At 43.6% G+C, this 22,306-nt stretch overlaps 1 long non-coding RNA gene across 1 annotated transcript; it reads right to left on the bottom strand.

Annotated features, from left to right (window-relative positions):
- Nucleotides 1–822: 822 nt before the first annotated feature.
- On the bottom strand, nt 823–18,668 carry LOC113630883 (uncharacterized). The gene is made up of 3 exons (XR_003437126.1): nt 18,412–18,668; nt 4,634–4,718; nt 823–1,117 (listed from the first exon to the last, which is right to left on the bottom strand). It is a non-coding gene; the product is annotated as an uncharacterized LOC113630883 (long non-coding RNA).
- Between the last annotated feature and the right edge of the window lie 3,638 nt (nt 18,669–22,306).

Here is a 22,306-nt window from a genome sequence, read left to right as displayed (position 1 = left end):
GAGCGACTGGGTCTGTGAGCCATGGCCGCTGAGCCTGCGCGTCCGGAGCCTGTGCTCTGCAACAGGAGAGGCCACAACACTGAGAGGCCCGCGTACCGCAAAAAAAAACAAACAAACAGGGCGAAGGCAACTACTTTCTCAGGCCGTACCTTGATGAGATGACGTCAGAGCTCAGTCATTCAACAAATGTATTGGGCGCCTTAATGAGCAAGGTGCTGTGAAGGGAGATGAACCGATGGAGCAGATGGAATCTTCTGGGCCCTCATAGCAAGTGAACCGGCAGTCACAGTATAATGGGAAAGACAGTGAAAAGGGAGCTACAGGGGGGCTACACTGGGTGGGGGTGGGGGGTTGAAGGGGAGGGTTTAGAGAGTTTCAAGAGAAACTCAAATGTATACAAAGAAGAAAAAACTCTCCCTTGAGTTTGTTCTAAACCAGAGGTCAACGAATTTTTTCTTAAAGGGCCAGACAGTTGGTCTCTGTCACAAATAGTCATCATGTCATTGTAGCCCAAATGCATCCATAGCAATACATAGAAGAATGGCTGTGGCCATGTGCTAATAAAACTTTCCATAAGCATGTGGCAGCAGTGACTGCGTTCAGACTGAGGATCAGGGTTTATTAACACCTGATCTAAAGAAAGGAAGAACAAACGCTCTATAAGTCCCCTCTGATTTAGAAACAACTAGGAAGAGGGTACTTTGCTGGAGAAGTTTATCTAATCTCAGTTTGGAAAAATGAATTTTAAAGCTTCTGTGAGTCATTAATCTGAGAGCGTGTTGTTGAACCCAAGTTCCTGTGCCCCAAGCACAGTGAGGCCAAACAAACACAAATGTTGACTTTGGAGCAGAGAAAGGTTTATTTCAGGGCCAATAAATGAGGACAACCAGTGGCTCACGCTCAAAAGACCCGAGGGGTTTCAGGAAAGAAGTGTTTATAGGCAAAACCTGGGGGGAGGGCTGCAGGGTGTGTAACCCTCCTCTGATTGGTTGGTGAGATAACAGGTGGCGTTCTGAGAATCTCAATCGTTAGCCTTCTGGTTTCAACCAGCCTGGGGTCCCTGTGCTCGTGCTCAGCCTGAAGTTGCCATCCTCCACGTGGGCGGGGGCCTTAGTTCCTGTAGAAGAACTCAAGATATGTATCAGATCGTTGTGCATATCCCCTGAGGAGAAACCGGACGGCCCCATCCTGCACTGTTGTTCTTGGTGCATTTCCTCACTCCCCTAATTAGTAACTGCTGGAATCTGCCCTTTGGAACACAGGGAAGGTCTAGGACCTAGGCAGAAAGCTTTTTCCCTACAAACAAGAAGTGGGGGACATGGAAGGGCTTTTGTACCCAGGTGGGACTGTGGCGGATGGCTCAGACCATCAGTACCTCCCTTCTTTGGAAAAGCAAAACAGGTACCACGTGGGGTGAGGGGTGAGCGTCCATTGAATTTCACTGGGAAGGAGAGGAGGATACTTAACAGGAGAGGCTAGCAGTTGGGTTCTAAGAGAAGTGAAGAAATTCCTGGGATGGGGCTGGCTGAGGATTTCAAGAAGGATTTTATCATTCGTTTTGTTTCCGGCTTTGCAGCGGTGTAATCCCACATCCTGTACCCCCAGCCTTTCAGCAAAGGGTGGATAATAGGTGAATTAGAGACAGTTGGTTTCCACCAAATACTTCATGTGCTCCTCATATTCCCAGCCTCCCTTGCAATTAGGTTGGGGCTATTTCTGGCCAATGGAATATGAGTGGGCATAACATGTATTCTGGTGTTTTCTCCTCTCTCATTCTCTTCTCCTGCCATGGTAATCTTGAAGACCAAGAGTTTCAGATGGCATAGCTGTAAGATTTAGAGTGCTGTCCCAACCTACACTGTACTTCATTGAGCAACAGTTAAAATGTTAATGTATTAAGTGACAGCTTTCAAATTTTGTAACGAATTCAATAGGCTTGCGGTGCTTTGGGAAATAAAAACATGAATGGGCAACTCAAGGTAGAGACAACAGCAGCCCCAGGAGTAAGACATTGAGTCATTGATACCTAACTAGAATATTTGGGGTCTAATACCGCGTAGTAGGCAGGATATGCTATGTTACGCTGTAGTAACAAACATCTCTAAAAGGGTCTCTAAACAACAAAAGTTTATCTTTCACTCATGTAAAATCTACTCTGGGGTGACCCTGCAGAGTAGCTGTCTCTCATGTGACGTTGTACTGCCATATCAACACTTGCTTCCACTCTTACTGAGGTTTCAGGGGAACCAGAGAGGTGGTGTGTCAGCCATAGGTACTTAAATGCTTCTACCCAGAAGTGACACATCACATTTCATTGGCCGAATCATGTCACATGGGCACACTTCAAGGGAGTGGGGAAGTAAACGTGCCATTAAGGATATCAGTGAATAGTGGTAATGTCTGCTGCATACTCTCTGCTACGGGAGGTACTAGACTATCCAGAAGTCTGGAAGACATAAGACTTAAAGAATGAGTAGCAATTAGCCAAGAAAAGAAGGATGGGAGAAAGAGGGGGAAAGTGTTCTGTTAAAAAAAGAATAATAATAATAAAGGTCTGCATGAATTCAAGAAATGAGACATTCAGGGTGGGTGGGGAAAGCAGCCTAGGATAGAGTAGGAATATTCACCATACATTTGAAAGCATGTGCAAGATATTTTAAGGAAAAACTCCCTTATGATGGAGCTTATTCCGAAGGTGAGGGTTTGGGGATGAAGGGCACTTATGGTCATTTGTTCCACACTTCTTGGGCCCAACCTGTCCTGTGTGTCCATGTTGGCACCTGCTACAGAAAAGGTGGAGAGCCTAGCTTGAGAAAGTTCAGGGCACTCAAACCCCTGATTTTTCTGTTGGTAAGGGTAAGAATTTCCCATTATTTTCCTCCAAAGTCCTCTTGGATAATTTAGTAGATCCCTGAGCTGAGTGGACCTCTCTAAGGACTTATTTAGAACCCTCAACACCCCCTCCATGAGAGACAGCTAGATAGAGGTCTCCACCATGACCTTATCGCCAGTGAGGTAGGTAGTGTCCATGGCTGCATTTTATTGCACCAGTCTTAGGAAGGAATGGGTTGAAGTTGTAGCAGCAGGAACCATATTACTTTAGACCCTAGTCTGATTTTGGTTCAGAAAATAGGGGCCGCTGTTAAAATGATTTAAAGTCTGACAACTAAAATTCCATAAGTACTTCCAATCGAATTATCAGCCCAATCTCCTGATACCTGATTGTACTTAGAGGAGCCCTGAAATAATTTGTAGATAGGGTTCCATCTGAAATTAAGGCAGTCGAATATTCTAGATTTTATAAGACCATCCTCCAGACTAAAGTGATAGTGACTCTTAACCAGAGTTCCCCTTGCTTCTGTATTCCCTCCTCTACCCCACAATGCTGGTAGAGCGGGTACACCATAGTACTTGTTAACATTCACAGGGCAACAACAGAGTGACACTTAGGATGTGTCCACTGTAGTAGGTTATTAACCAGAACATTCTAGATATAAATCTTTAGTTCACAGGAACAACTGTGAATGTGTGTCTGTGGGGACGGGAGGATGTTGGAAGTCTTCTTCCCTCTGGACTCCTAACTCCTAGAGGTAGAAAGAGTCATATTTATCTTCCTGTACCCAGTGCCTGGCATTCTAAGAACCCCAGTGATTGAGTGAACTCCTACAGCATAACTGATTTCCTGTTGGTTGCTTCTGATCATAAATAGAGTTGGTCAAAAATGAACGAGCCCACTGAAAGGGCTTTTCCTAACTGAACTTCACTCTCCTCCACCCTCACCGCTCTGGTCCACGTGGTGCCAATGACCTGAATGTCCGGGTCTAGCCTAGCTGACCTCATTAAGGAGAGGAGTTACAACTGTGACTAAGTCCGCCAAAATACCATAGTCTATTAAAGGCATCAGTTCATCGAAGTCCATGATGTTAATTTGCCGGGAAAGAGTCCCACCGGATTAAACTTTTAATTAGCTCAGAAAACGGGGGTTCTTGGGGAAATTTTATTCTGTGGCCTGGCAGTAATTAACCGACCTCCTCCAGAGTTACTGCCCCTGGGAGTATTGGAGTTGTTAAATTACCAGGCAGGGAGAAATTCTGCTATCCAGAAGCCCAGCCCTTACATCTTCCCACATCTCTCCTCCACTCCCTGTCTTTCTCTGAATGAAGTTGTAAATGAGCGATGTCTGTTCCAAAGGCTCTCAGAGACTCTATAGAACAGTGCCGAGAAAATCCCCAACCCCTTACAGTTTTTTCTATGAACTAAAGCTTTATATCTAGAATGTTCTGCATTAGATCATCTCCAACTCATTTTCGGGGGCAAAGATGTGGGAATCTTTTAGACGCTGACATTCTAGGACTGCACCATTTTTCTGTGCCCTCTCTGTAAAATCAGGATTATGGGACAGTGATACAGTCATCCCTCGGTATCTGTGGGGAGATTGATTCCAGGATCCCCACGGATACCAGCATCTGTGGATACTCAAGTCGCTTCTATAAAATGGTGTTGTATTTTCATATAACCTATGCACATCCTCCACTTTAAATCATCTCTAGGTTACTTATAATAAGTAACACAGTGTAAGTGCTATATATATAAGTAGTTGTAAATACAGGGTCAATGCTACGTAAATAGTTACCAGCACTCAGCAAATGCAAGTTTTGCGTTTGAGGACTTTCTGGGATTATTTTCCCCAAATATTTTCAATCCATAGTTGGTTGAATCTGTGGATACAAAACCCACATATTAATACATGGAGGACCAACTGTATATTCATACAGTACAAGAAAAATAACAATAATATTAAATCAACAGAAGCCAAATTATAGCATTTTTCCTACAATGAAATAAAACTTAAAATGTATAAATACAAAATATAAAAGTAAAACAAGAATGATCTGTGGATACATGTGACAGTGTGGGTGAATCTGAAAAATATTAGGTTCACTGAAAGAAACCAGACACAAAAGAGAGAAACCATATGATTCCATAGTTATGAGATTCAAGGACAGGCAAAATGAATCTAATGTGAAGGAAATCAGAATAGAGTTTGCCTGTAAAAAGTAGAGATGGGGTTGACTACTAAAAGGGCATGTGAGGGAACTTTCTTAGGTGGTGGAAATGATTTATATTTTGAGTAGGTGGATAACTTTTGTCAAATTCATTGGGTTGTACACTTGAGATCTCACCTGACCAATAAAAGAAAATTAGGCTTGAAGGAAAAAAATACACATAGCCTTTTAACTTAGCAAATTCTACTCTTGAGAATTTGTCATTAGACGAGTGTATAAAAGCAGTCATTGTAGTGCTTATAATAGGAGAAAATATACAAAAATACAATTTAAATACTTGGCAATGTGATTATATTCTGGTAGCTCTATACAATAGAATGTTCTACCACCATGAAAAAATGTTGATATACTTTGACACGTGAAAATACAAAATGTAATTAAAAACAGTGCAATCTCATTTTTGCAAGCATTAAATACAACAGCGGCTTTTTCAGGTTGGTTTTACTACAAGCAACATTTATGCTTTTCCAAGTTCTATATAGTATATAGCAGATGTATCTATAATCAGTGTTTATTACTTTAAAGATACCTAGCTGTTGTACATTTTTAATTAGACTTGGATATCACCCACCACAATGTCTAGTGCCTAGACAGCCAATGCTCAGAGCCTGTTGTTCATTTCCTTACATCCAGGCTCTCTTTGTACTTTTCTTTCTGGACCAAACTCAGGAGTCTTGTTGTTTCCATCTCATCAATACACGGCTGCAATTTAGTCCAGAAGAGAATGCCTTTGTACTTCCTTTAGGACATGAACTTTGAGTCTCTTACCAGATCTAGTCTGCTGCTATACTCCAGACCTGTGCATTCCATCTTCCATGAAGGTGCAAAGTTACCTGGATGAGATCTAGTTACCTTTGAAATATTTTTTAAGGTCCAGCTTGTTAGGGCCTGCTCCCGCTTGCAGAGCCTGGCCAGGTTCCATGCAAGGTGCTCACACACTGGTTACATCTGGCTTCTTCTCAGCCTTGCTTCTTGGCCACACCTGCACACTGCACCACCTGGCTCTACTCCCTCCAGCACTTTCTCTGGGCTCACACCTTCTCTTTGCCTGCCTTCTATTCTAGGATTTCATATCCTGAGATTCGCAGCTCAAGGTGCCTGTATATCTCCATATTTTCTGCAAAGGGGTTGTATAACAGGTTGAATAATGCTCCCCCCCCCCACCAAAATATGTCAAAGTCCCAACCCCCAGAACCTGAGAGTGTGACCTTATTTGAAAATAGGATCCTTGCAGATGTAATTGAGAATATTTAGATGAGATTATCCTGGATTTAGGGTGGGCCCTAACTCTAATGACAGGTGTCCTTATGAGAGAAACAAGAGGGAACTGTGACAGAGAAGGTCATGTAAAGACAGAGGCAGAGATTGGAGTGATGTAGCCACAAGCCAAGGAACACCTGGAGTCACCAGGAGCTGGAAGAAGCAAGAAAAGACTCTCCCCTAGAGCTTCAGAGGGAGTGCGGCCCGGCTGGCACCTTGATTTTGAATTCCTGGCCTCCAGAACTAATGAGAATAAATTTGTTTTGAGCCACCAAGTTTGGTAACTTGTTACAACAGTTAACTTGTTAATACAGATAGTAATTAGCAAACCATCTATATCAGTCCTGTTCCCACCCCTCCAACCTGCACTGATGGAAAAAGAAATCATGATGGTCTTAGCTTGAAAGACACAGATCGAAGTCTACAGGAGGGGCTTATGTGTAGGCAATTCAGTTTGAGAAGTGAGTCCAAGAAATCAAGTGAGGAAACAGATCTCTAAGTGCGACAGGAAAGGAAGGGATTCCAAAACAAGCACGTGTTATCCATCAAGCTGGTCACAGACGTGGACGAGGAAGGGTGCTCTCCCTGAGACTCTAGGTGCTGTATCAGGGCCCCCGGAAATGTCCATCCAAGGGGCACTTATTTACTGGCTCCTTTGTTCCATTGGTCGACAGTTGTCCCTTTGGACATCAGCTGCTCTGTGCCCATGCTTCCCGCTGTGTCAGCAGGGGTCAGGAGTGAGAGGAGCTTCTGGGCAGAACATGACAGCAGTGACTGGAGTAAGAGGTGGGTCTAGAGGATGTGAGGCACAGGGTCCCATATCACAGCCTGGAGAGAAGTGTCGTCAGAGTTGGGCTGGAGGGCCAACTCTGAGACTCTGGGGAAATTCTCCCCAAACTCTAAGCCCATTTGATTTATCACTGATAATCTGACCTCACAGGTCTGTTGAGAATTCAGTAAGAATGAATGTGAAAGTGTTCTGCGAACTTTAAAACACTAGTAAATGTCAGCTAGCATTTCCCCAATTGTATAGGATCATCCCAAACGCGAGAGCCTATTTTCCCACATCTCAGCCTTTGGCCTGCACCTGCAACACTCTTTCTCTTCCCATCCTCTCTAACACCTGGCCCTCCCCTTCTCCAGCCCCTTTCCAGCCCCATCAGGACTTACAGCATCTCCTGCAGCCAATCTCCCATCCGAAGCAAGCTGTCGGCCTAGCCTGAGGGGGATCAAAGGCTCCCTGATGATGCTGCCCTGAGGAAGGAAGTGGAAGGGAGAGTGCAGGGTCCCCAGATACAGAACGAGCTAGCTCTCAGAAGCGTCTTTTCCTGTAACATCTAATTGCATCTTACCTGCTGCTCCGGCAAATGAAATTTAAATATTTAACAAGGATATCAGCACCATTCTGGCAGCTGTGGGTCCCCCACTGATGAGACCTCAGAGGGAAGGAAACTGCCTGCAGCCAGCACAGTCTGTGACTGGGACAGAGCAGGCCTGTTCCTCACCCTCACACGCCCCAGGGGACCGTCTGGCCTGGCCTGGGCTGGCGCTCAGCAACCTTGCCACCCAGAGCCCGAGCGGGTCTTCCTGCCCTCAGCTGGCCAGGCACTGGGTGCCCAGCTCCTCTGTCAAACTGGAGACGCACACAGCTCATCCCTGTTTTTAGTGGGTTCTAGAGCAAGATGCTCACACTACTGCCCACCAACCACAAAGCAGGGCTGCCTGTGCAGCCTGCTAGCATCCCCCTAAAAGGCCACGCGGCTTCTCATCCTCTCTCACTACTTTCTCTGAGATGCCATCTATGATCGCAGGCCCCCTAATACGTTACTTTTCAGAAGAAATACTGTGTCAATGTAGTAACAAATGTTAAACTATAAAACCTAAGGACCATGTTTATAATGACACTGTATAAACTGTATTTATAAACATATTTTATAAAGTTATAAGTATCAGTCAAGATTCCAGCAGAAACAGACGGCTCCCATTAGAAGAACTCCTATTAGGAAGAAGGTTGATTTGAGAGGGGACTCTTCACCAGGCGAGGGTGGGGTAGAAAGGACTCACAAAAGATACTATGGTGGTCACAGTGGAGCTGTTGCCACCCCTCAGCCTGATGGAATGAGGCGAGAAACCCTGAAAAGAAGAGACATATCCTGTTGGCTGCCTGGGGAAATGTCCTATGAACAAATTTAAGAAATCCTACCGTGCTAAGTACCAGCGAGAGAGATAAAGGGATTCCTTGCTTCCAAGAAACTCTGCTTAGAAAGGGAGGCAGTTACCAAAGGCGGTACAGCACGATGGCCCTCCGCATCTGACACCTCGAAGATGTTTCTAGTAAATAGCAAGGAGGGTAGTCAAATCCCCCTCTTGGGAAGGCGGTCAGAAAGGAGAGGACTTTACTGGTAACTTCACAGATGACAGCTAGACTGAATTTACAGGGAGAAAGACATTACCTAGATCAGGTGGGGAAGGGGATTCAGGGAGAGGGAGAAGTGTCTGGATACACCCAGTGGTGGTTGGCTACATGGCGTATCTTGGGAATGGCTGGAGTTCTGACGTGGTTACAAAGGCTTTAGGAAAGCAGAAGATGACTCATTCAACGGTACACATCGAAAACTGATCTTCCCCTCCTCCCTACCCACTTCAGTGAGAAACAGGGTATTTGGTGAGGTGAGTTACTGGTAAAGCTATTGGGAGGTTGCACATCCATGTAGCTGATGGCAAAGCTAAAAAGTCTGAGTTAACAGCTCCAGGTTACCATTTAGACCTCTCCAGCCCTCCTCCCACTTCCTTCCTGGGGTCTCTCTAGCCAGAAGGATAGTCAGGTATGAAAAGACAGACGGTTAGTACGAGAGGAGAGTGAGCAGGCTTGGAGATCTAGAGATGGGATACCGCATCCTTTCTGTAGTTCTTGCCTGTGCTTAGATGCGTGAGTTCCCATCCCCAGTCCCTGCAGGGGTGATAAAGCCCCCAAATGCCCTTCCTATTGATCCCCATTCTTACGCTGTATCTCCCATGCCCGTAGTTTATAGCATCTAGGAATCAATCCTAGGGAAGAAAAAAATACCAATCCCTAATATATGCTTCTCCAAGGTACCTACTTACCTAATTACCTCTAAATATTTTCACCACTCTTATGGAATTACGAGCATTTTTAACAAGCTCTGATAAAATGCCTATGTTAGAGGGGAAGGTCATAAATCTACCAGCATCTATTATTCCTAACTGTACAGATGGTTCTTTAAATTATTAAGATGGAACAAGGGACTGGCAAGCTTTGAAAGGGGGGGAGGGAGAAGAAGGTGAAAAAGGTTTGGCTGTGGGATGCTGGTTAGGGATGGTTTTGCAGCTCGAGGGTTCTGGATAGACAGAAAGGATCATGCAGTGGAGACTGATAGGTGTGAAGTCATCTAATGGTTACTTTCCTCTTCATGTCTTGGATTCGTTCTTATCCGGGTGGGCCCAGTACATGTCCCCGTTGGAAATCTGCTTGGGGCAGAGCCCCATGATGGTTCTTCTGTATTCCGTTTAGCTTGATTGGGAAATTTAAGTAAAACTGCCTAAGAAGAGGCATGATCTTGACAGCCATGGGTTGGCAGTAGAGGAAGTTGATGGGAATATTGTTCCCTGACAAGCTGTGTGTTTCTTTATCTTGGGGGTGAGTGGGAAAGTAGGAGAAGGGAGATGCAGGTGGAAGGTCAGACGTACCGGCCCACACCTCGAATGAGACAGCTTGACTGTGGAGATCATTCTGGCCTTTGGGCTGATCACTGAATGCTGTGAGTCTTAATTTCCCATCTGGAGTTGGATGGGGAATACCTGACCTCCTCACACAAGGTTTGGTAGGTACAGAGAGCCTTTGCGGCCATACTGAAGGATGAGAAGCCACCAGAACTACCAAGGTGCTGAACTAGCCAATGTTAACCCCTTCCTCCAAGACTGATACTGGAAAAACTAATGCAGGAAGTACCAAAAGAGGACACTGAGGAAACCCTCACTTAATATTAGAAAACTCATAAGTATAACCTGCCACATCAACAGGTTAACAGAAAATATTGAGGGACAGTTCTCCATGGATCTTACATTTATGCACATTTTGTGAGCAGAAGCTCCCATGTCCTTTATTCCAGACTTCAAGATCATTGCCTAGAAGATAGCCTTGAAAGATATTGTCTTTCTGAAGCAAATGACAGGGTTTTTTGGGTTTTTTTTTACTGTCTTGTATAATAAAGATAATGTCTCACTTCAAGCTGAACGTTGGGCATATTTGCTTGTAGCCTATTTTAAAAGATTCAGATTTTCTCAGCTATAGCACAAATCCACTGCATGTGGCAGCCCTGTGCTGTTCTCATAGGGCTTGAGGGGCAAGGGGATCAGATATGGGCATGAAGATAATGCTTCCTGCTGCACCATGGGTAACAGTCCCTTATCTCTTACCCAAGAGCCTTGTATCTTTTGCCAGAGTCTATAAAGATATGGTAGTCTCATTTACTAGCTTGCATGGAGGGTAAAATCTCAGACCCTTCACAGTTCATGACAGTTATCTGAAAAGCTCATGATAAGACATGTAATGTTCTATAGTCATTTATGACAGAAATTTTAAACTAGGGAATCATTAAAAGCATTTATTTTAAAACTAGAAATGAAATAAGAATTTTCACTAATTTATTGACATTATATTGACAGTCTTAGCCAGTGTAATAAGACAAGAAAAATACAGGCATAAGGACTGGGAAGGAGGAAATAAAACTTCCGTTGGCTATAGAAGGTAACTTGTATATAGATTCTTTTAAACTTAATCAGAAACAACATGTATTAAGAAGCCTGGATGTAAGACTAGTATATATATTCAAATTTGGTTGTATGTCTAGATAGCAGCAGCAAACAATTGGAAAATGTAGTTGAAGAGAAGAAGACATCATTTATAACACTATCAGAATATAAAGGATTTAAGAATAAATCCAACAAAAAATATGTAACACCTGTATAGGGAAAATAAACCTTCAGACATATTTTTAAAGATTTAAACAAATGGAGAATTATAGCATGTTTGATTGAAAGTTTAAAGCTGGGTTTTATAGAATTCAATAAGATGATTGTAAACCTTATATGGAATGTCAAATGGCCAAGAGTAATCTACAAAAAAAGAAAAAGAGTATAAGGGAGTCTTTCTGTATCAGATACAATCACTAAATATGATGCTACATTAATTTAAACTGGGTGGTACTGAAAAAAATAGACAAATTGACAAAAAGAATATGGAGCCCCAGAAACATATCATGACAGTATGTCATGTTATAGTTAAAGGAACGATTTTTCAACAAATATCCCTGAAAAATTTTAACCATACGGAGTAAAATCAAATTGAACTTATACAACCCTCAAACACACACACGCCCAATAGCTTTATATGAATTAAAGAATTCACTTATCTCCTACTGAGAATTTGAAAGTTTCATTTTTTGCAACTTGGAGTTTGGAAATTTTTCTGAAGACAGGAAAAGCATCAACCATGACAGAAAACTGATAAACCCGATTATGTTAAAATTAAGAGTTTTTCATCCAGGAAGTGAAAAGACAAGTTCCCAAGTGAGAGATTTCTGTAATACATACTAATTATAAAATACTAGTATTCAGAATATAGAAAGAAGTCCTACAAGTATATAGCAAATAGGCAAAGACATAAGTGGGCATTTCGCAGAAGATGAAACATATATAAAAAACAAGACAGTCATCAGTGATCAAAAGAGTACAAACCAAGATCACAGTGAGATACCGTTTTATACCCATTCAATTGGAAAAAAGAAAATTCTTGAAATCTAGCAACAGGAAGAGTTGGAAAAGCTGTGCATCCACAAGATTTCTTATCATGCAAGTGGAAGTATAATTGGGTACAATCATTCTGGAAGATAGCATTAATAAATAGCAATGTGCAAAATTCTTTGCATATATACACAGGAGGGGAATGGCTGGGTTGTAAAGTATTTGGCATTATCTCCTAAAGCTGAATATTCAAACTGTTTTCTGAATATATCTGGTTCTCCCCTCTTCTGTGAAAATGAACCTCCTGGTCCCTTGTGACTGGGTGGGTCCATAGGTCTAGTTTTGGCCAGTGAATTCTAAGTGGAAGGGATGTGTCACTTCCATGCCCGATCACTGAAATGCTGATGTCAGATCCTTCGGGGCTCCCTTTTTTCCCCTCTGGCATACCTACTGTCAACATTTGAAGTGATGACTATTTTGTCAGCCTAAGTCTTCAAGTGATTATAATGAGCAGAGCCTTCCTTCTTGACTTTGAGGAGACATAGCATTAGTGAGAAATAAACCTTTGTAGTTTTAAGGCTTAGATTTTAAAAGTTGTTTGTTACTGTAGCATATAATAGCTTATTCTGACTAATATATATGCAACAGGAGACATGTAATAGACTGTTTGTAACACTATTATTTGCAGTGGCCTTGGAAACCATCCAAATGCCTGTCCCCTGAAGGAGAATGAATAAATTATGATGTATTTACTGTGAGCGATTATTCAGCAGAAAGAACAAAATAACTGCAGTGACATATAACAATACATGTGAACTTTAACCAAGTAAATAAAGTGAAAAAATAAATCCAAAGGATTATTTTTATGTGTAGTATATATAATTATATCCAGATGCCTTTTTTATAAAATTAAAAACACTAAAATGCAAATGAATACTCTTTATACCTATAGTTACAGTAAAAGGAAAGCCGATAAGTAATCAACACAGGATTCAGGATGGTAGTTACCTGAGGCAGGAAAAGCAGGGGCAGGGGATGGATGAAACTGCATTGTTAGAGGTAGGTGATTGTCAAGGTCTTAATCTGGGGCGAGGGAGGGGGGTGGAGAATATAAGTATTATTAAAAATAGCTAAATGTCAAGTTGTTCATGGGTTCATGACGAATGCTTTATAAAACAAGATTATAGCCAATCCATAATCCAATTCTTTGTGAGATTTTTTTAAAAACATGATGATGAGACTGGTTCTATAGTAATTATCTTTGAAAAAAGGTCTATATATGCGGAGGGATTCTCACACATCCAGAGGCTGAGTTAAAATATGGATGTGCACCGTCTGTCAGCATTAAGCCCTGAGAGCGGGGTGATCTGAAGCCAGAGAAACATTCTATTTTTGTTTTCTTTTTATAGGATCCCAATAGGCCTGAGAGTTCCTGTATTCCATCCCTTTTGCTATAAGGTTCTTAGTTGTATACCACAGTTGCAGGCTGAGCAGGAGATAATTTCTGCAGGAAAGAAAACCAGTGAAGGAGGTCATTTCTGCAGGAAACAAAACCAGTGAACAAATGTCATAGTTACTGAGCTGTTGACCATCCTGTTCCTTTCCCAGGCATTGTTCCTGAGACTGGAAATAGGATGAGAGAGCTCTGGAAGGCAGGGACATCATAGTTTGCTGGGACACGTGGGCAAATAAATGGGTGCTACGAAAACTGAAGTCCCTAATCCAGACTGGTGATGGGAGAAGAGGTGACATCGAAACTAAGACCTAACGTACAAGTAGAATCTATCCAGATCAAGGATTGAGATTGTAGGGCTCAGGGGTAGGAGATAAAGGAGGAAGAGGGCAGGTTTTAGGCAGAAAGCCAAGCAGTAGTCCCCATTTATCCACGGGAGATACATTCCAAGGCAGTGGATGCCTAAAACTAGAGTACCAAACCCCATATACACTATGTTTTTCCTATACGTATGTGCATATGTTCATTTAATTTATAAACTAGGTACAGTAGGAAATTAACAACAATAATAGAATAGTGACACCAATATACTGTAATAAAAGTTATGTGAATGTGACACTGTGACAGTCGGTCCCATAACCCCGATGGTTGCTAAGTGACTAATGGGTGGGTAATGTGTACAGCATGAATACACTGGCCAAGGGGATGATTCGCATGCCAATCAGGACAGAGCAGGCTGGCACGTGGTTTCATCACATGACTCAGAATGGCTGCAATTCCAAACTTATGCATTGTTTATCTCCGGAACTCTTCACTCATGTATTTTCAGACCACGGTTGACCACGGGTAACTGAAACTGTGGAAAGCAAAACTGTGGATGAGAGGGGTACAGCTGTATGTTGTAAACATTCAAGACAAGGAGGTTTTGAGCAACTAAAAATTTCGGTCTGGCTCTACTGAAAAGAACAAGGGGGAAGGTGACAAGAGGAAACATGAGAACAGATCAGGTGGGAACTTGTAGGAGTTTGGAAATTAACCTGAGGGCAGTTAATCACATGGGAGCATGCTAATCAGGGGAGCAGTAGCACATCTGCATTTTAGAAAAGTGGCTCTGTGCCGCTGTGTGCAGAATGGATTATAGGGGCATACTACAGGGGGATCATTTAGAGCAGTGGTCCCCAACCATTTTGGCACCAGGGACCAGTTTCGTGGAAGACAGTTTTTCCACAGTCGGGGGTGGGGGGATGGTTCAGGTGGTAATTTGAGGGATGGGGAACGATGGGGAGCGGCAGATGAAGCTTCGCTCACTCCGCGCGCCTCTCACCTCCTGCTGTGCAGCCCAGTTCCTAACAGAGGAGACCCTAATCAGGGTTGGGGACCCCTGATTTAGAGGGTACATCAGGCTTCCCACAGGAAACATATGACATACTTATAAGGTTTTATTGAAGAAACGTTAATGAAGGACATTTACAGAGGTGTGGACAGATTAAGCCCAGAAAGGATGGTGCAGCGCTTGGGGACTAGCATCAGTGAGAGCCTTTACCACACCACCTATTCTAAGCAGAAGACAGATGGCATGGAAACCTCAGTGATGCAGTCTGTGGGGGTCAGCCTCCTGGGCACAGAGAAGGACATGGAGGGGCAAATGGAGAAAAGTTTGCACGTGAGACTCTGTAGTGTTGACCCCAGCTTTTTGGTGGCCTGAGATAGGGGCATGACCCAGGAGACAAAGAGAAATGAGATGACGTGAAAGAGATTTAATAGGTCTACCTACATAGTAGACTTGTGCTCAGTGGAGGAATGGGCTTAATAGCACTACAGACATGGACCATGAAAGAAGGGACCTCCTTTCCCCTTCCATGAGGGAGCATGAAGACAGAGGAATGTCTACTACCTTTTAGGCATCACCTTGCTCCTCTGTGGGAGAGAAATGGCTAGTGCAATAGGTCAGAATCTGACGTTCATGGGCCATGCTTCACTAGTGGGGCAGGGTCACTGTCTCAATGCTCTTATGTAGTAGAGTTTTCCCTCTTTTTCCCATCCAGAAACCTCCTAAGACAGGCTGGCCAACCTCATCCATGGATGGAATCGGTCAGGCTGTGGAGTGGGGAAGTGAGAGGAAGGGGAGCATCAATAAAGGGTGTGTTACTTGCCACTGTGGGCTCTGAAGTTTAATCCCATTGAGGAATTCTGGGAACCACTGCAGGAAATATACCTCAGACTTACCCCACCCAAGAGGCAAGGAAGCTCACTCCAACTCCCATCAGTCATTAGTTGAGGGCTTCGTGTGTGTATTACTGTATTTGAGGATAAAACAAAAGGTCTTCAGGCAGAGAAGCAGGTGCTGGGAAATGGAAGTCAGACCAGCATGCACTGAAACAGAGGGGGTTGGAAGAGTCTGGACAGGGCCCCAACAGCTTCTGCTGCTACACCCAACCAGACACCTTTGCTCCTCTCCACCATTATTTAGAGAGTCCAGAAGAAATGGGCATCCTGGATGCCAGAGCAGGGCACTGGTGATTGTACGGGACCAGACCATCAGGAAAGTGCTGCGTGTCCTGATATGATGGACCCACCCAAAGGCTGTGACATCGGGCCGTAGCATTCACTGCACAATGTCACTGAGCACTTTGCTTATGTCCAAGGTTGTAAGGACTCAGAAGACATGGATGGGTCTTTATAAAGAAGAAAGAGGTTGGTTGAGCCCCAGACACTCTGGCCTCTGGTATGGTCTCCTGTGGCTCTGTCTAAACAGCTCAGATCTGGGTCTCTGTTTTCACAGGGGGTTTCACGTGGCTGGAGGGATTTTCCTGCTCTTGACAACATCCCAAACTTTTCCCAAGTAAATCTCAACCTATAATAATTGCACGGAATGACCACTTGCCCCAGTGTTCTTCACTGTCTCCCAGTTTCCCAAAGATAGAACCCAATTCGGAGGAGCTGTTCCTTAAGGCTGGTCCCATTTATCTAAACCATAAGTGAGCACCCAAGAATTAGTATCTAAAGCAGTGCCTCTCAGTCGTGGCTCTGAGAACCACTGCACCAACCACGGGACGAAGTTGTTTAAAGAGTAGCTTTTTAGGCTTCATCCTCTACCCACTGAATCTGAGCCTGAGAGCAGGGTACCTGCACCTTTAAGAAGCAACCTAGGTGATTCTAATACAGGACCTAGACCTGTGGTTCTCAAATTTTGCGACACATTAGAATCACCTGGGGAGCATCTAACTCCCTTGACCACTGTTCCCCACCCACCTCCCCTGCTCGCAATGCTCAGGCCACACCCAAGACCAATTTAGTCAATCCCAGAGCAGTGGCTGGGTTTGGGGATGGTTTCAAACTCCCCAGGTGATTGCAGTGTGCAGTCAAGTTTGAGAACCTGACCTGTAGCTAATAGAGATGATACTATTAAACAGTTGACTGAGAAACCGGAAGCTGTAGTCTTTAAAGTATTTTAAACTGGCCTTAGAAGTCTTATCTAAGACTCTCAATTTACAGATGAGGAAACTAAGTCCTAAAATATAAAACTTCAGCAGCCAAACAGCTGACTGAATTTAGCCTTCTTTCTCTTCATTCAATACAATGAACATTCTTGAATATTCAAATATTCAGTGTCTGTACCCAGGCAGTGTTTAATAAGCCATTGTCTGATGTGAAATCAGATGTGTGTGACCCAAATGTACCAGGCATCTCACTGCCTGACTTAAAAAAATTTTTTATGACCTTACTTTCTTTTTTCTTTAATTTCTAAAAGCATTTTGTTATTTCAGTGTCCTGACCAGCCTCCTTAAAAACAATAAAAGCTGGGCTTCCCTGGTGGCGCAGTGGTTGAGAGTCCACCTGCCGACACAGAGGATACGGGTTCGTGCCCCGATCCGGGAAGATCCCACATGCCGCAGAGCGGCTGGGCCTGTGAGCCATGGCCGCTGAGCCTGCGCGTCCGGAGCCTGTGCTCCGCAACGGGAGAGGCCACAACAGTGAGGGGTCCGCGTACCACAAAAAAAACAAAAACAAAAACAAAACTACAGGCTTTTAATGAGTAAAAGAATCATATACAAAACTTTGCTTATTTACAAAGAGTACAAGATTGAAGTACTTTTGACTTTTAACATTTGCAAGTGTATGAAAACATTACCAACTGCAATACTTGTGAGTAGGTATATATATATATATATATATATATATATATATATACCAGAGCTTTGTACATTTCCCCACATATGGAAATGAAAAAGTAACTCGTTTATTGGTGCATTTTATTTTTTGAGAAGCTCATATGCAGGGAAACAGCATAAGGCAAGTCTTCAAGAACTGTTTTGTTTGCTTCTAGGATATTTTGCTTTGCAGAAAACTGCTAAAGTAAGAGACATAACTTCAGTTCTTTCCCTTCACAGTGCACCCCACCTTATCTTTAAATGAAGACAGTCCCACTCCCAGGGAAGGATGAGACCAACTCCTTCCTCTAGTCTCCTATAGCCAATACAAACTTGGTTCCCTAGATGTGCAGTATGGCTGCACAGGAAACCCAAGGCCATCAGTTTCATCCAGTCAAATGTGCCAAGGAACCATCCGTGGGTTTTGGTATCAGTAACAGAGCTGTCAACTCAAGATTTTTAAAAATTAATAAGAAGGGGGAAAAAAATAAAACCACTTTTAAAAAGAAAATTATCGTTTTCCTATAGGAGTATTTGCTATATTATAAAGGTAATTTCATTGCCTTTATAATACTGAAATCAAAATATGCTTAGTCTGATTTTTCCTGGAGCCAAGGATCATTTTCTTCACATGTTGAACATTCTCATTTTTTCTTCATGATTCAAGACTCCCAGGGAAAAATAATATTCAATGTAATAGTCTGTGTTCTTTCCATACCTTAGGTTTGGCCTAGTGCAAAGGAAACTGTCACCTGGGACATTGCTTGAAGGAATCCCTGAGCAGGTAGTGCAAGGCATTTCTGAGAGTTCAGTTCTGCCTGAAGTGGCTCCTTGCTGAAAACATGTACCGTTTCACCGCTCCCATAGGATGAGTGATGACAGAGCTCACCTGTGGGACACACCCCTGCAACCTGGAGCAGCCCATTTTGGAGACTCGGGGCAGGGGCCCAGAGTCCCAGCACTACGGCCTCTGTGTACTCCTGGGGAGATTCAAAAATTGCCCCAACTTTGTCACTTTATTCTAAAGTCTCTTGCTGGGGTATAATAAAGAATATTTGATTTTTGTCCTGGGTTCCTGGCACAGAGCTCCTAAAACGCCTGGAATTTACTATCTTTTGTGTGCTAGGAAGATGACTCATGGGTTGGAGGAGAGATCACTAGATAGCTTCAGGGTGGGACTGGTTGTCACACAAACCAACCACATGATGAGAAGGTTGAAGGTTTCAGCCCCGCCCCTTAACCTCCAGGGAAGGAAGAAGGGCTGGAGATTGCGTTCAGTCACCAATGGCCAACGGTTTAATCCATCCTACCTACATAATGAAACAACCATAAACACCCCTAAATGATGAGGTTCAAGGAACTTCCCAGCTGGTGAGCACGCTGAGGTGCCGGCAGGGTGGCACACCTGGAGAAGGAAGGAGCTCTGGACGACCCCTGCATCCTGACCTTGCCCTATGCTTCTCTTCCATCAGCTGCTAGTGTCAGAATGGAATTTTTTTATTTATTAATCTTTAGAATGGAATTTTTAGACACCGAGTTGGTGTCAGGATAGGTCTGAGAAAAAAAAAAAAAGCCCATGTTTAGTCTCCCATCTTCCTCCTCTTCTGATTTCCTGGGTGATGGAGCTTGTATTAATAAAGGCCCAGTTAGGAAAACAGAAGCGACTCTAGGTATTTTTGAAGGAGGGCTGTAACCGCAGATTGGTGTCAGCCCTGCTTCTGGTGATTTAATCTAACTTGATCTTGTCTCTGAGGGACAGGGACCCACCACTGCCAAGGGCATGCATACTGGGTTATCCAACCTGGAGATGCCTGAGTTCCTGGGTTACAGCAGCAAAAGAGGGAGAAAAGCTTCCTGCCCAGATCCAGAGTGTTTCTCCTGGGCCCAGAGCCTTGCTCTGTGTATGAATCTCTCCTGAAGAGCAAGTTCAGCCTCTGTCACTGTGACTGTTGAGCTCAGACCCCTCACTACCTTTGTTTACACTTGCTTCCTAGACTTTCCAACCAAAACTGCTCCCCCAATTTCCAAAGCAAAACCTCTCATCCGGTATCTATGCACTTAGGTACACTTGGAAGAGAAGTAGAGGCATTGCCTGTACAATGAGAAAGGCCCAGCTCGGCCAACAGCAGACCATTACACAGGTAATAAAGAGAAGCATTAGTCTAGGTATGTGTAAAAGTGGAAATAAATCTCAAAGTGTCTCCTTTCTTCATTACAGATCTACTTGTATACCCATTCCTTTCCTATTCTCTTACCCGTCTGCTCCCAAAAGGATAGAGTTGATGCGTGGGTCGTTGAGGCATGGCACTCAACCCCAGAAGGCAGAACCAAGAGGCTGAATGTTGCTTCAAGTTCCAGTACACTGTTGGCCACCAGAGGTTTGGGAAGGTCCCATGGTTCAGAGAGCCATTGGCCTTTTATTATCTATTGTTACGTAAAAAAAAATACTGCAAAATTTAGCAGATTAAAAGAACATTATCTCACATAATCTCAAGGGCCAGGAATGGCTTAGTTTGGTAGTTCTAGCTCAGGAGGTTACAGTCAAGCTGTTGACTGGGGCACCAGGCATCTGGTGCTGGAGGATCTGCTCCCAAGCTCACTCAACGTGGGCATTGGCTGGCCTTGGTTCCTCCCAGGCTGTTGGAAGGAGGACCACACGGGCCTCTCCATAGGGCTCCCTCAATGTTCAAAACACATGGCAACTGGCTTCTTCCAGAGCAAGTGATCGAAAAGGGAGAGAGAACCCAAAACAAAGCTTCGATGTCTTTTATAACCTAATTTTAGAGGTGTCATGCCATTGCTACGGCTGCATGCGTTAATCACACAGACCAATCCTGATACAAGGTGGGAGTAGACTGCATAAGAGTGTGGATATTTCTAGATGTGGGGATCACTGCTGGAGATTGAGTCTGGATAGCACTAGATGGGACTCTTTGCAGGCCATACTGGAAGCTGTCTACCATGCTTCTTAGCCCTCCTACCTAGCTTTTGCAAAGAGTAAGTATCAATAAGAACCTGCTGTATAAAAATAAATAAATTAAATTAAATTTAAAAAAAAGAGTAAGTATCAGAAGGAGGAGACCCTAGTCTAGCTGGTAGTCAAGGAATAATTGCTTTTCAGTTCAGCTCCTGTTCCTTGTGCTTCTCTAAGGAACATTGTAAACTGGAGAAATGACTGACATTCTAGAGTCCCATGGAAATACCATCTAGTGCTATTAAACTCCTCCCCCTCTGCTTGTAACACTTGGAAAATCATGGCAGATCAAGTGGGTACATTCACAGAATCTGGGAACCAATCACTACATTATTAGAAGGTTGTGGTCTCTGGTGTATGGCTGGTTCAGGATCTTAAATGAGCTTGGGTGTTGTCGTGGCCTTCATTAGAAATGTCTTTCCTAGGGTCAGGGGAGACTCACTCTGGGACATTAAACTGTGGAAGTGACTGCACGTGTAATGAGTCTCTGCCAGCTAACCTCACCCCACATGGAGAGGGAAGGGCTGTCGGCTGGGCCAGAGCCAATGCAATTCAGAGCAAACTCTTTAATCTTTGTGGGTAGAATGGCTTCTGCTATCACAACTCCTCCTCCCTCATCTCAAGAAACTCATTCTCAAATGCTACTCAGGACATTTTTTGCTTCTCCAGAGGAACTGATGCTGCAGGGAAACTGGTGGAAAAGAGGGATTTTGGTGCTGCCTTTGGAGTAGTAAAATCAGCCATGGCCCGGGGGATCCAAAGGCTAAAGAAAGACATTACAGAGTGTGAGACAGAGGACAGGATGCGTTGCACTTGGTTTTTGGAGCGTAAGCAATGACAGGTTCTATAGCTCTTCAAGTGGGGCTTCGGCAAGGCTTGGAAAGAAGCAAGTGGTCAAGGTCATTGAGTTCGTTAGACTTCTACTACGTTAAAAAAATAATTTGAATCAGGGTAAGCTAGATGGTACTGTAGTAACACACAGTCCCTCCATTTTGGTGCTCAAAGGTGTATTTTTCTCTCAAACTTCATGTTCATAATGTATTAACTTGGGGGTTCTCATTATAGTCACTAAGGGAGCCAGGCTGGTGACGCATCCCAAATTTTGAAATTGGCGGAAAGAGCTCTCTGGAAAGTCTCACACCAGATAGTAAGTGCTCAGCCACAGACAGACACACATCACTTCCAGTCATTTCTACTCAAGATTCATTGGCTGAACTAGTCATAACACCCCACCCAACCACAAGGAACCTGGAAATCAGTCCTTTTCTGTGCTTGGAATGGGGAAGATGGGTGAATGTTTGGTGAACAGCATTATTGACAAATGCCCTGGCATCCAGTGAAGGTGAAATTCGGATTTTCTCTTCTCTTTTTGCTTTCTTGTCTACCTTAATTCCCCCAGACGGCACCTCGTCTGTGTTAGTGTCGACAGCTGGCAACAGCAATGTGGGCCCAGACACCGTAATAAGCACTGTGTTCTGGAAACATCACTCTTGTTTAGGGAATGCTATTGTAACTAAGTGGTATAGGTCTAGGCTTGGTGCTATGACATCCTTATGTCCTGTTACCCTTTGGAACTTTGGAAAAGTGGAACAGATGAGACTTCAAGTTGGAATTAATTCAGCAATGCAGGTGCTGAAAT

This window comes from Aethalodelphis obliquidens, unplaced genomic scaffold (assembly GCF_003676395.1).
Source record: "Aethalodelphis obliquidens isolate GAN/ISIS:26980383/991018 unplaced genomic scaffold, ASM367639v1 scaffold31, whole genome shotgun sequence".
Taxonomy (NCBI): domain Eukaryota; kingdom Metazoa; phylum Chordata; class Mammalia; order Artiodactyla; family Delphinidae; genus Aethalodelphis; species Aethalodelphis obliquidens.
The sequence above is the reverse complement of the archived record's forward strand: the minus strand, read 5'-3'. Positions and strand labels throughout refer to the sequence as shown.